The sequence below is a fragment of the Lontra canadensis genome, unplaced genomic scaffold (genome assembly GCF_010015895.1).
Source record: "Lontra canadensis isolate GAN:19392208 unplaced genomic scaffold, GSC_riverotter_1.0 scaffold54, whole genome shotgun sequence".
In the NCBI taxonomy this organism is placed as follows: domain Eukaryota; kingdom Metazoa; phylum Chordata; class Mammalia; order Carnivora; family Mustelidae; genus Lontra; species Lontra canadensis.
The window spans coordinates 3,789,852-3,804,437 of record NW_022631048.1 but is presented as its reverse complement, the minus strand read 5'-3'; the positions used below and the strand labels follow the sequence as shown (position 1 = coordinate 3,804,437).

General features: G+C 40.1%; 1 long non-coding RNA gene across 1 annotated transcript; it reads right to left on the bottom strand.

Moving 5' to 3' along the window:
• Positions 1–365: 365 nt before the first annotated feature.
• LOC116877864 lies at positions 366–12,061 on the bottom strand. Its single transcript, XR_004384732.1, has 3 exons — positions 12,001–12,061; positions 4,806–4,853; positions 366–398 (listed from the first exon to the last, which is right to left on the bottom strand). It is a non-coding gene; the product is annotated as an uncharacterized LOC116877864 (long non-coding RNA).
• Between the last annotated feature and the right edge of the window lie 2,525 nt (positions 12,062–14,586).

The following is a 14,586-nucleotide window of genomic DNA, read 5'->3' as shown; positions in this document are numbered from 1 at the left end:
ATATTTGGAAAAACACATCTGTCATCAGTAAAATAAAATTACAGATAATGGTAAAGATTTAAATAAAAAATTCTTCCAATTAGAAATTTTATAATGACCTTCTAAAACAACTTCTGGGTCAAAGGGGAAATAAAAACTGCATATATTAAAATAATGGAAAATTTTAAATGTTTGCTTTAATAGACCTTATTTTTCAGAGCAGTTTTCAGGGCACAAGCAATATCAAACAGGAGGTACAGAAATCCAGGGACTCAAATGATGTCATGCCCACATGATTGACTCCCTCCATGCTCACCCTCCTTCCTCTGGGATGGGTTCCTCTTCTCCCTGGTAAGCTCTTCTCCCGGATGCAAGGATGGTCCCAGGGGGCACCAGGTTAGAGTGTCTGTCCTTTCTTCCTGTAATCCCAGCATGGTAAGAAAAAAAAAGAAATGTTTTAGAAAAGCAGGAAAATTCCTTTTATAGAAAGGTCTTTGCTAACACAACACCTTGATGGGCCTCTGTGAATGTGGAAGTATAGCCTGGGGCCACTGCCAGTTGGGCTAGAGGTAGAGGAATCAGGTACCTTATTATGCAAACCAGGACACTGCAGGGGAGGAGAAGAGCAGGTACAATTAAGAAAGTCCCTGGGCCAACACGTATAACCTGACATTATTCCCTGTAAACCTAAGCATATGCTCAGCTTCTGAAGGAATGAAGCCAAGAGGCAGCTAAACTCTTGTGCTTAAAACACACACACACACTAAGATGGCTCAACTAGAAATTGACTGACCATAGCAACTGTTGGCCTAAGACAAGGAGCAACTGAAGCTCCTCCATGGCGGGCCGAAGTATGAGATGGTTCTAATAGGTACTTACCATAGAGAAATAAAAGCATGAAACCCAAGGACTTTCACATGACTGTTCATAGGAGCTTAATTTGTAATAGCCCAAACCAGAGCAACCCAAATCCATCAGTGCGTAAGTAGATAAATTGTGGAGTGTGATTCAATGAAATGCTGTAGGCTGTAAAGACAAATAACTATCGATGGACACACGATGTGGATAAATCTCAAAGTTATTACACTGAGTGAAAGAGCCAAGCCAAAAAAGAGAGACCATATTACAAGATTCTATTTACATAAAATCTAGAAATATGGGCTAACTTAGAGAGAGAGAAAGCAGATCGGCAGTTGCTTGGGGATGTGGGGGAGAAAGGAATGGATGGAAAAGGCCACAAGGCATGTTTAGGGGGTGATGGAAATGTTGTTTGAGAGGTGATGGTTGCAGGGGGTGCATGTCTGTCAAGACTGATGAAGTTATACACTTAAATATGTGCAGTTTTGCGCATTTCGTGTAACTCAAAAAAGTTGGAAACTTTCTTAAAAATAAAAGTAAATTGTTTTGAAAGGGAGGTTTGGAGTAGAAGGGTGGAAAGGAGGAGGCAGAGGAGGAGCGATGAAACCCAAAAAGAAGATGAGGCTGGAACTAGCAGGACACTGGTCAGTGCACATTCCTCAGTAGGGTTGGGGCCCCAGGAGAAGGGGTACCAGAGGGCTCTAAAATGAGTGAAGTCTGACCATCTTAAGTTACCTGCTGTGCTACTCTCTGATATAACCCCCATGCTTATACCATCAATCTTTATTAAGGACTGTAAATGGCCTGGGAAGAGGGCTATATAGAGGAAATAAAGGACCTGAATCTCTCTGGGTAGATCTAGGATGATGAGACAGGGACAGCTGAAATATGCAAGATGGGAGAAAGATCCAGGATTTGTTGGAAGCAGTAAATCAGTCTGAGATGACCTGGGGAAATATCTGACTTTCAAGAATCCCCACTGAGATTCCAAACTTGGCTCCATGTCCCATTCCACAGAGAATGGGGGATTTGAGATACTGTCAACTACCTCCCCAAGGATGCTACATCCCCACTGACATGTGAGTTAAATGACTATGTCAAAGAGCAATGGTTACTTCATTCCTACTTCCTGGGGCCATTGCGCCTTATAACAGTGATCAACAGAGGCCATGGTCAGAGACCCAAGGTCATTGGCCTGCTTCTTCATCAGCAGTTTCAAACGTAGATGATTCTGGGAAAAGGGAGAGGAGAGAGAGGTGGTGGAAGGGAAGAAGGGAATGCAGTTTTCAATTTTCAATTTCCACACCCACTGTACTGGTACTGAAGATATGGTGTTGAACAAGATAGACAATTCCTCTATGCCCAGAGCTGAGAGGCCAGCAGGACTGCCGACTTTAAATCAGGAAGAGCAATGCATGTCAGAATAAAGGAGGAGGGAATTCTAACATGAATTTAAAATAACTGAGCCTAGAGGGCTTCCCTGGGAAGTGAAGTTGGGATGAGATTTAAAAATGAACAGGGAATGACACTCCACTCCAAACTTTCAGACCTTGCCAAGAAGCCCTCCATTTCCCCAGTCAACAAGGTTCATCCAGGCTGCTGACAGATAGCCTGGCACCAATACTTGTGCATTGGTCAAGCTGGAGGCTGTCCTGAGTATTGCTGTGACAAAGCAATGCGTCCTATTGGTTTGACCTCTACAGTTTTGTCACTCACCTACAGTGGGCTCCTGTGTTCCCAAACTGATGAAACACCAAGCAGTACACTGGAACATTTTAAATCAGACCCTGCCTTTCTGGGAGTTGTAGCATTGGATGACACAGAATGACCCCAGATGGACACAATGGATGGTGACAGTGGACATCCCTTCAGCCTTCACACTTGTTCTTGGGATTCTGCTTCCTCATCTGCTCCTATGTACAGACATTCAGCTATGAATCCCCACCATCAGGGGCATTTTTGTCCAGTTCTCTGAATGAGTCCATTGCTCTGCCACACAGCAGTATGTAGTAGACTGTGACACTGGTTCCCCATTGGTCATAACTTCCAGCCCTCTCTCCTCTGAGTGATCCCTTCCCACATTGATTCTGAGTTTGGTCATGTGACTTGCTTTGGCCAATGGACATTATCAAGAGTGAGGCAAGCAGGGGTTTGATAAGCACTTGTCCACTGGGTCTTGTCCTTCCAGACGAACCTCTTGGAACTCACCACTCTATAGAGAAGTTCTGGCTCTCCTGTTGTGAGAGAGGGGCCACATGAAGAAGAACTGAGGTAATTCAGCCCACAGTTAGCACCCAGGCCTTTCAGAACCTTCCAGGCCAGCCTAGCTACCAGCTGAATGAACCCACGGGAGTGGGCCCAGCAAATACCAACGAGGAGCAGAGAAACCATCTCGTTGAGCCTGACCAAACACACAGGACCTTAAGAAAGAATACACTGTCATTGTTTTAGACTTAAAAAATACTGAAGTGCTTGCCATACAGCAATATTTATCATATAGATGAGGGCCTCAGGCCTGGTTCTACAGCATCTACTCCAAACATAGTTTCCTTTACAAGGCACTGATGTTTGTTTCATTCTTAGGAATGAGTGAATCTTAGGATGAATGAATCTTATGAAGGTGTCCCCAGGCTTTGATTTCCCTCAAGAGAAGTGTTTCTGGTGTTTTGTTTTTTTTCAGATTGAGAACTTTTTTTTTCAGAGAGAACTTTGAAGGATTCAGAATCCTTCTCTTATAAAATGGTAGATGAGCATCTTGTGACAGCTGCGGTGATAAAGTAGGGTGGCTTTTTAAAAAATTATGGTATTTAGGATACAGAAATACTGATTTAAGGGGGCAAATACACCTCAATGTTTATAGCAGCAATATCAACAATAGTCAAATTACAGAAAGAGCCCGAATGTCCATTGACTGATGAATTGATAAAGAAGATGTGGTAGATATACATAAAAGAATATTACTTGGCCATCAAAAAGAATAAAATCTTGCCATTTGTGATAGCATGGATGGAGCTCGAGTGTATTATGCTAAGCAGAATAAATCAGTCAGAGAAAGACAAATATGTCCATTTGCAGGAGCAAAACAGAACTAAATAGAGATGGGTTCCATCAGCCTCCTGAAGCTCCACTGATTGGTGGATGGGGGTGGCGGCTATACTAAGGAAGTGTGGGCAGATTCAGTCATCTTCTATTTCTTTATTTGCTTTGTTTCCTCCCCCAAATGATTCCACTGATGAAAAGTATGATCTCGGGACAATTGTAGACAAAGAGATGCTGATGGTAGCCATGACTTGGGAATGAAGGGATGACTCCCATTGCTTCAGAAAGCAGAATTTCACAGTAAGGAAAAGAACTGATATTACAGAAGTACAGTTTTAAATACCAAGTATGTTAATTAGAGTGATACCAGTTTCTACAAGAGATAAACACAAAAAATCAGATTAACACATGAGAAGTGTGTCATTCACTCACATCAAGTCCATTTGGCAACTAAGTTGGGAAGGGAATGTGAGGGAAGTTCTGCTCCATGCAGTCATTCAGGGAGCCAAGCCTCCTCCATCTTGTAATTCTACCATCCTCTAGAGCCTGGGGGCTCTCTCTACTCAGGGGACTGGGGAAAAAGATTTAAAAAAGTGGTTTTTATGAGCCAGGCTGGGAAGTAAGATGCATCCCTTCCAACCACACTCCTTCAGTTAGAACTTGATCATATGGCTCCAGCTAACTGAAAGGGAGGCTGGGGGATGTCATTTTTCTGTAGGAGAGAACAAAGAGAATGGGCCTGGGAAACATCTAGCTGACTTCCAGTATACAAAGCTAAGGGACAGCAAGGGACAGCCAAAGTCTTTACCTCCTCCTACATTAGCTCTTTTGTTTTAAAAGATTAATATGCTTTAGGCACTTACTGTGTTTTTCAGCATATTCTTATCTAAACTATAATTAGTCAAAATTTCTCCTGAGAGAATATTTACAGCTCATATCTCTGATGGGGACCCTCATCTTGAATATATTAATAACTCCTAAAATCAATAAGAAAAAAAGAAAAACAATTCATTTGTTTTAATGTTCAAAAGACTTGAAAAGGCATTTCATAGAATAATATATCATAATGGTCAACAAATGTGTGAAAAGGTGCCCAACATCATTTCTTATCAGGAGAAAGCAAATTAAAACCAAAATGAGATCCACTTTAGAGCCATCAGAAACGTGAAAATTTTCAATTCTTATTTTTTTTTTTTTTACCAACTTTGGAGAGAAAGTAGAGCAATTGGAATTCTCATATGTAGTGGTGGGATCATAAAGCTTTACAACCACTTTAGAAAAGTTTTGGCAGTTTCCACCAAACATACACATAAACTGTAACCCTGCAATTTCTAGCTTAAGAATTGAGTGGATTCCAACTCCAAAAAAATTGAAGGTGTATATCCAGCAAGGACCATGTATCTGAGTTTTCACAGAGCTCTATTTATAATAGCAAAAAACTGGGATTTTTTAAATGTCCATTAATAAGATAATATACTAACAAAATGTGGTCTTCAGTAGCTACACTGGAGGTCTGTGCATTTCAATTGTATGTAAATTTTTTAAAAATCTGAACTTTTTAAAGTTCCATTTATTGAGGAATAGTTCATATACAGTAAATTTTCCCCTTTTTGTTCAGTTCGGGTCCATGAGTTTTAACAAATGTATACACCATTGTAATCAAGATATAGTATTTCTCTATCACGCCAAAAGATTCCTTGTGGTGCTTTGTAGTCAGTTCCCTCATCCCACACCCCTAGCATTCACTAATCTGATTTCTGTGCCCATAATTTTTTGTCTTCTGAGGAGGTCATATAAATGGAACCATATTTATGTAGAATTTTTTGTCGAGCTTTTTTTCACGCAACGTAATGCTTTTCAGGTCCATTAATAATGCACTTATCGGTAATTAATTCCTTGTTATTGTTGAGTAGTAAACCATGAGATGGATTTAGCACACCTTGTTTATGCATTCACCTGTTGATGGATATTAGAGTCGCTTCCAGGTTGGGTCAGTTATGAATAAAACTGCTATAAATATTTACATAGAAATGTTATTGGACATATATTTTTATTTTTCTTGGATAAATACCTAGGAGTAAGATTACTGGGTCATAAGTCAAGAAGGTATTGAACTTTACAAGAAACTTCTGAACTTTTTCCAAAGTGGCCATAATATTTTTTATTGCCACCAGCAATGAATGAGAGTTCTAGTTGGTGTCCATCCCCGCCCAGCACTTGGTACTGTCAATTTATTCCAATTTTAGGCATTCCAAATAGTATGTAGTATCGTTTTGATTGTTATTTGTCTTTACGTAAAACTAATGACATTGAACATCATTCAACTGTTTATTTGCTGTCTGCAAATCTTTTCTTGTGAAGTGACTATTCAGATCTTTTGCTCATTATTTATTGGGTTGGCTGATTTCTAGCAAACAATATATGAAAATTATATATGCTATAAACAAGCCCTTTTTCAGTTACATGTTTTGCAAATAATCTCTGCCTGTATGAAGCTTGGCTTTTCATTTTCTTTTCTTTTTTTTTTTTAAGATTTTAATTACTTATTTGAAAGAGACAGAGAGAACACAAGTGGGGAAGGGCGGAGGAAGAAGCAGGCTCTGCATTGAGCAGGGAGCCCGATGTAGGGCTCTATCCCAGGCTGGGATCATGACCTGAGCCAAAGGCTGACACAACCTACTGAGTTACCAGCTTTTCATTTTCTTGACAGTGTCTTTCAAAAAGCAAATGTTTTTAATTTTAATGATGTTCAATTTATCAATTTTTCTTTTACGATTCCTGTTTTCTGTGTCCTAAGACACATTTGCTTACCTCAAAGTGACACAAATTTCTTCTATGTTTTCTTTTGGGAGTGCTAAAAATTTTAGGTCTGTGCCTTTCTCAGTCTATTATCTCCCAGCTCCAAATTAATTCTCTTTGCCTGCTCTATGAAAATGGATCCAGGCCCATTAAATATTTTTCCTTTGCTTCCATTGAGGCCCTGTCAAGAGATGTTACTAAAGAACCTGCAGGAGAAAAGGGATTTTACCTTCTGATTTTAGAGTGCTCCTGCCACAGCCTCTTGGAGTACACACAGCTACTCCAGGGCTACCTCCTGCAGGGAACTTCAGTCAGAGCATCAAGCAACCAGTGACATTCCTTGGTTGTGCCCAAGGGCAGTTGGGTAGCCCAGTGCCTCTGAGGAGACACCATCCTGTGAACAAGTTGTACAGGGCAGCTTTCCAGCATGTTCCACCACCCCAGAACCACAGTGATTCTTTGCCATCCAAGGACCAACAGGAATTCCCTAACAATGTCTAGAACTTAGCCCTAGAGAAAACAGTTTCTCTTGATAATTGCTATGCCTCCATTCTTCAGAGTTTTATTTTTTACAAACCAATCCACTGTTACTTTAATCCCTGAATATAAAACCAATCATTTTTTATATTAACTTTTCATGGTTTTGTATGGTATGGGATATTAGTGAATGATACCATGTACATACCCATTGTTCTAGAGGCATTTGTTGGAAGGATTATTCCTTCTCCATTTAGTTACCTTGGAATCATGGTCAAAAATCAATTGACTGTAGATGTACAGATTTCTGCTTCGTATTTATGTTCTATTCCATCTATCTGTTTGTCTATTATTTCATCAATACCATGTTGTCTTGATTATTGTGATTTCATATTAAATCTTGAAACCAGCTAGTATGAATTTTTCAAGTTTGTTCTCTCTCAATATTATTTTAGCCATTTTAGGTCCTTTTCTTTTAGATGTGGAATCAGCTTACCAATTCCTACCAAAAAAAATTGTTGATTGGGATTACATTGATCAATTTGGCATGAATCAACATCTTAATATAGAGATTTACAATCCATGATCATGATAAGCCCCACTTTGATATCACTCATGAAGCAATTTTAGCATTCATATCTGGCACATATTCTGTACTAAGTATAAGTTTAGTGTTAAGTATTTTATATTAAGTATAGTAAGTACATTAATATTATATTAAGTATTTCATATTTTGTTGTTATAAAATGGTACTTCAAATTATTTAATTTTAATTTTTAACTTTTTTAAATAGTGATTTTGTATCCCATGACCTTGTTAAATTTATCTGTTATTTATACGAGCTTTTTTGGTAGATATTTTGAAATTTTCTGTGGCCTTAATAGGCACTGTTTAATCCTTTAGTTCTTTGGGATGGAGCTGCTGTAACAAAGTACTATAGATCAGGTGGCTGATAAACAATAATAATTTATTTCTTATATTTCTGGAAGCTGTTAAGTCCAAGATAGGAATATCAGCATTGTCAGTTTCTGGAGAGAGCCCTTTTCTGGGGTTGTGGACTACATGAAAAAAAGAGAGCTAACTTTCTGGCCTTTTTAAAATCCCATTCATCCCACCTCCATCTATATGATTCAATTACCTTCCAAGGGTCCCACCTTTAAACACCATCACACTGGGATTAGAGTTTCAACATACGAATTTGTGGGGATCACAAACATACAGTCCATTGCATCTACAGAGACCATCACTGATCTGCAGATAAAAACAGATGTATTTATTTATTTCCATCTGTATGCCTTTTCTCCCCTTTATCTTCCCTTATTGCATTGGCTAACAACTCCACTAAAAATGTTGAATAGGAGTGTTAAGAGCAGAGACTGACTTTCTTTGCTTACAAAGAAAAAAATGTTTGCAAGGATGAAAGCATTCAATCTTTCATTAAGATACAATAATTAGATATACCAACTATAAGTTTCCCCCTATATGCCTTTCATCATGTTAGGGAAGTCCCTGTTTATTCCAGATTTTCTGAGGGTTTTATCATAAAGGGATCTTAAATTCTGTTAAGTGCGTTTTGTGCATTTACTGTAAGGACCATGTGATTTTTCTCTTTAGCCTTTCATATTGTGAATTACATCACTTGGTTTTCTAATGTTGAATCTTGCATATCACAGTGAGTCGTTTAACTATTCAGAACCTCGTTTTTTAAAATCTATCAAACAGAAACATTAATTACACTTACCTTTCCCTAGATCCCCACAGGGCTCATTTCTTTCAGTTCTGCTCTCATGACACCATTGTACAGAAGCCTCCCCTGACCACCCATGAAATTATGGCCCTTCTCTCACTCTCTTATTCCCAGCTTTTTTCCATGAAACTTGGAGTATGAATTCATACCTTCTGAGCCCCTCTAGTATAATTTAAGCTTCACAAGTTCAAAACCTTCTTCTGCTTTGAACACTAGTGCCCAAAGCCTAGAATTATACATGATATGCAGATATAACCAAAATATATGTTGCATGAAGTGTAAACTAAATGAGACTCTACATGTAAAGCATGTAAACCTTATCTGGCCCAAAGTAGATACTCATTAAAATTAATTATTATAATAAATATTTATTCTTCCTTGTGCTTTCTCATGTCATCATAAATTGTCAGGTGGCACACTCAAATAGGGTATTTAAGGAGACAAATATATAAGTGGATTCTTTAGAAAAGGTGACTTGAGATGGGGAAGTTGTCAGGGAGATTAACAAGGGAAAATAATGTCCCTGGGACTAGCAGCATCAAGGAGCTCTCGTCATTGTAGATTTAAGGGGCAAGGAGAGGGAATGGCTATGTAATGCAGAAAGAGCACCTGTAGCTGGAAGAGAGGGCCATGTGACAGCACTGGCAGACTTGGGTGGAAGAATACCATACCCAATGCAGTGCAATGAAATGAATACCCAGCATCATTGCTTCCAACCATTGGCTGAGCCCAGAAACTAGAGGGCCGGGCTAACCCCAGCGAGGCATTCCATAAAGGACAGTCTCTCAGGGAACAGAGCAGAGTACAGAAGTGTGGAATCAGTCTAGAGAGGAACATGGAAACTATCCACGCCACTATTCACCGCCCGCAACACATAAAGCAATTGCATGAATTCAAATTCTCAAATACCAGGAAATTTTACAAAGTGCTCCCCTTCCAGGCTACCTTCCAGAAACATCTTTTTGCCCAATCCTTTCCCTCCCTGACCTACTAGCTCCAGAAGTGTTGCTTGGCTGTGATGAATGTCTTGGGTGAATGTGCTTTGTTCCTCTAAGACTCTGTGAAGAGCACGTTCCTGCGGACTGTGGTAGAGCTCCTAGGCAATTTCCTGATTCCGTTCTCCTGATCTGCATCTCTTGCCATACAAAATAAAAGAGAGCTGTGAACCGAGCAGTCTCCTGTGTTCATGCTGCAGTACAGTATGTCTGTGCGTTGTTAAGCAGCTGCCACAATTTCCCCCAGAGGTTGCTACATTTCAGAGCTGGATGAGGTAATAGGGATATTTAGCCCTAGTTAAGCTTGTAAAAGTGCTTTGGGAATCTTTGGAATGAAAAGAACTGTGCATACCCAAAGAGTTTGTTATTAATTACACAATATATGCCCAGGGTTGGAAAAAGATCTTCACATGGGTGTCTCCTGCTAGTAAACATGACTACTTCTTTGCATGGATTAATCTGAGAACTGAAATGCAAAAAAATAAACTTCAGGCAGTGATTAGTGGTGGAAAACTTGAGATCATTTCCCTACCTACAAGATGGGAATACTGATGACTGTCATGTCATCAAGACTGGGGGAAGGTGTGATGGCAATAACATGTATGAATTAATTTATGAGTAGTTCTTTCGAGGTGTCAGATAATGTTCTAGGAAAGTGGGTAGATCATTCCAAGGATCCTTACAGAGCTATCCTCCTAAAAACAAAATATAACTTCTCCCTCCATCTGGGTTATATCTTGGAAAACAGCCAGGCATGACTCAGTTAATTGAGTGGACTGAGGAGCCTGAAGACAGTGAGACTGAGGAGGGGCTGGGACCTTAAAACCAGGCCTTCCCTCCTGGGGTGAGACAGGTGGTAGGCAGCTTGACCCAGCTGCTGATGCTTGGAGGAAGTCCAGCCCAGCAGGCAGAGTTTAGTATCCAAGAGGGAGAAAAAGACCAGGCCAATAGTCAATTTCAGAGGGTCTAACTGAAGTGTCCTCACTAGAACCGTAGAACAAGGAGCGGCAAGTACAGGGATGTTCAACCAGACCAGAGCCACTGTGAATGTCCTTCGGCAAGGTCAGTGGTCACCACATTGAGGCTCAAACTCAAATTTTTATTCTACAGAGTGAAGGCTAGCAATTTTAAGCCAGGGTCTGCAAGGAGACAGGAAGACCACGAAGAAAGAGAACTAGGTGCAGGGAACAGTCCCAGATTGTCGCGATCCAGAAATCCTAATCTAGAGTGTATTTGGGGAAGGCAGTCTGGTTAGAAGGGGAAATTTGAGAGTGTGTTTACATATAATTTTATCTAAGATTGATAAATAACAGTTTTCTTTATCATAGAATGTAGTAATTACAGAAGAAGCCCTACTTATACTCATCCATACACACACACAGGCTACTTCGAGGCACTCGTACTAGCCCAAAGCCAGCCATCAGCATTGAAGTCCAAAATTAGGGCAGACAAGCAGACAGCACTATTGTGGTGAGAATCTCTGTTCAATCAGCCTTGCCAAGCGCCAGGTGGTGTCTAAAAGGCCCATCCTAATACGCTCCCTGTGTTTCTGACTTTCACTCCTAATGGTCCTTTTCCCCAGCATGCACAATACAAACGAAAGTCTTGTTGAATTATCATCTTTGCAGCATTCCCTGAGGTACACAGCCTTACATATAGTAAGTGATCAATAAATATCTGAAATTGGATACTTGAGCAGAATGATGTATTCAAGACTCTCCCCATCCGATAGGGCCCATCAGCCACCTCCCCACCTCCCCACCAGTAATCCAAGGCCCACCTGGCATGGAGGTGGTTCTTGAGCCCCATTCTGTTCAGGGGGTTCTGGCCCTGGGAGCACTTAGGCAAACCTGTTTGACCTCAGTCTCTTTCTTCACAGGTTGAGTCAGTTTCATGGGCAAGAGTCTTAGAGAATCTATGCGATGAGTCTTCAGTTAGAAAACCAGAGGTCCCAATGCAGAGCTGGCTCCTTGTGCCCATGACCATTGACATCATCCTCAACAGAATCTTACTGAGATAAATAAGACATCCCAGTTCACTCCCAAACCTAGGCTGTGCCCAGGCATCAGGATACCTGTGCTAATAAATAGAGATGTCTGGACCCACCCAGGGAGATGTAATTCTGTAAGTATGGGATGGTATCTGGGCAGGAATGTCATCAAAAGGCAGGAATGCAATCAAATTCCAGATGACAGCCATTTTGGAATGAAAAAGATTTCTAAGAGTTCCAAGACAATGTACTCTTCCCTATGAAGCAATGAAGAGAATTTGAATCCAGGAAACATAGGTCTTTCCCACTGTATTGTGTTCTATACCCAAAATTGTACAGTTCTGCACACCACTGCATGTTATCTGTGCTTTTCTCCCTCACTTGAAAACCCAGCAACCAGGATGTGATTCACGTCTGTTGCAAGCTTGGCAGAAGTACTCCTTAACAGCAGCCCTAAACAAGGAGACTCTGGCCCTGTGTTGTGTGCGGATTTCAGGGATCTGTCCTAAGTGTCAACTAAATTCATCTTGACCTTAGAACAGCTGTTTCCACTTAATTTTTCAGAGCCATAGATGGTAATCAACTTACAGCAAATCTTTGTCTCAAATACAGCCACCTGGCTTCCCAGAGCAAAAGTGGCAGCATTGCAGGAAATCTTTAGGTGGAAAACTTTGAGAAAAGCAGAGAAATAGAATGCATTGTAAATGCCAGGCATTGTAGGTGCTCAGAAAGAAAAATTGATTTAGATCAGAAAGATTGCAAGATGCATTCGACAATCAAGGACTTGGCAACCACGCAGGATCTGAGCATCAGGATTCCCTTAGGAGATAGAGCTCAGACACTGGGGGAACCTGTTCCCCAGATTTGAATGTGCATACAAACCACCTCGGGTCTTGTTAAGATGCAGATTCAGCTTCAGTGGTGGGTCCTGAGACTGCATTTCTGAAAGTGTCCTGCGTAATGCTGATGATACTGCAGACCCAAGGCCCACATTTTGACCCAGCAGCCACAGGCCTCTGAGTCAACTTCTGTAGACAAATTATCAGCTTTGGTGAATTATCAGCTAAAAGCCACGGTGACTTTGCCTTGCTTCAGGTCAGACAATGACTTTCTTATCTATTGAGATGCAAAGTAATTTTGTATCCTCTGGTACCTCTTTCTAATAAGAGTCCTAAGAGAACCTGTCAGGTAGACTCTGCTGTTTTGCAATTGTAAGTAAAGGTGATGTTAAGATGATTTCACATCTGGAATAAAACTTAAGTCTGTTTCTTGGGCAATGTTTAATTTAAGCTCTAATTTATTTTATTTTATTTTATTTTATTTTATTTTATTTTATTTTATTTTATTTTATTTGTTTGGTGGAGGGAGTTTTGGTTCAGGAACATCATTTCTACCTTTCTTAGATTCAAAAGAAGAGTTGGATTTTAGTAGGACATGGGGAAATATTCAGCTCAGAGCCTCCACCATATTCTGTTCCCAATTCTTGTGACAAATGGTGGCTGGCTGAGTTTTGGACTGCTGCCTGCCCTCACAGGTCCACGTAGTAGTTGAATTCAGGACTGGAATGCATTAGAAAATCCATGGTAAAGAAAATGAGCAATCAGCCAGTGAATGTGACTAACAGGGAGAGCCAATTTGGTTAAGGTGTTGCCTCAAATCCCCAAATATGACACACAATGGCCCAACGCATTCCCTAAAGGATGGAACCATGCTGTGGTTTTATATGACCACCTGAGCCTTCCTCTCCTCCAGCTCTGACAGCTCCTGTGGCATTATCCTCCTTACCATGGAATTTCTATAAGTCAAAATTTAATATATATTTGTTTAAGAACTTTTTAGTGTAGTCATAAGGAGGAAAAATAAATTGTTCCCAAAAAATCTTGCTTGGATTTATAAATAGAATATGGAATTTATTAGATTCAAGCTCCTAGAATCTACCATGTGCTCTATCACCTTGCTGTAAGAATGACTAATACTTCTATATCCCAGATTACTAAGAGCCTATATGCTATGTATAATAAGCATTAAAGAAAGGAATTCTATAACTTTCTTAAAGAATGCGCTTGCCATTAAGTGCCCCTACAGTAAGGAAATTCTGCCACCTGACTGTATTTCTTTGCACTGAAAGTTTTAAAAGAAAAAAGGAACAGAAGATCACGACCCAACTACCGTGAATCCATTTCCAGTATCACACTTGTTACTGTTCATCTTTTTTGACATATTCCCTTTGGGGCCTAGAACAGAATGACAAAACCACCACTCAGTCTCACATACAAACCAGCGTTTATGAGCAAAACCACAAAGTTCCCAGTATTATCAGCTTCTGGGCATTCTTTTTTGATCGATATAAATAAAATGTGGGGATTTTTTAAATCTATGTTGGTAAAGAACATATAAACTTGTGTATTCAAAGAAAAGACAGAGGCCTATACTAGCCAATATGGTGGCCAATGGCCACATCAGCTATTTCCATACACATCTAAATTAACAAAAATTTAATTATATAAAAAGTTCAGTTCCTCAATCACACTAACCCCATTTCCAGTGCTTATTATATACGGCTAGTATCTATCATATTAGCGCAGACGTAGAACATGTCCACCATCAGAAAAAAGTTTTACTGGACCATGTTTTCATCTAGGGTTGAACCCCCTCCCATCCTCTCCTGCACTGCCCCTTTCCTTGCCCCTCCCTGAGTCCCC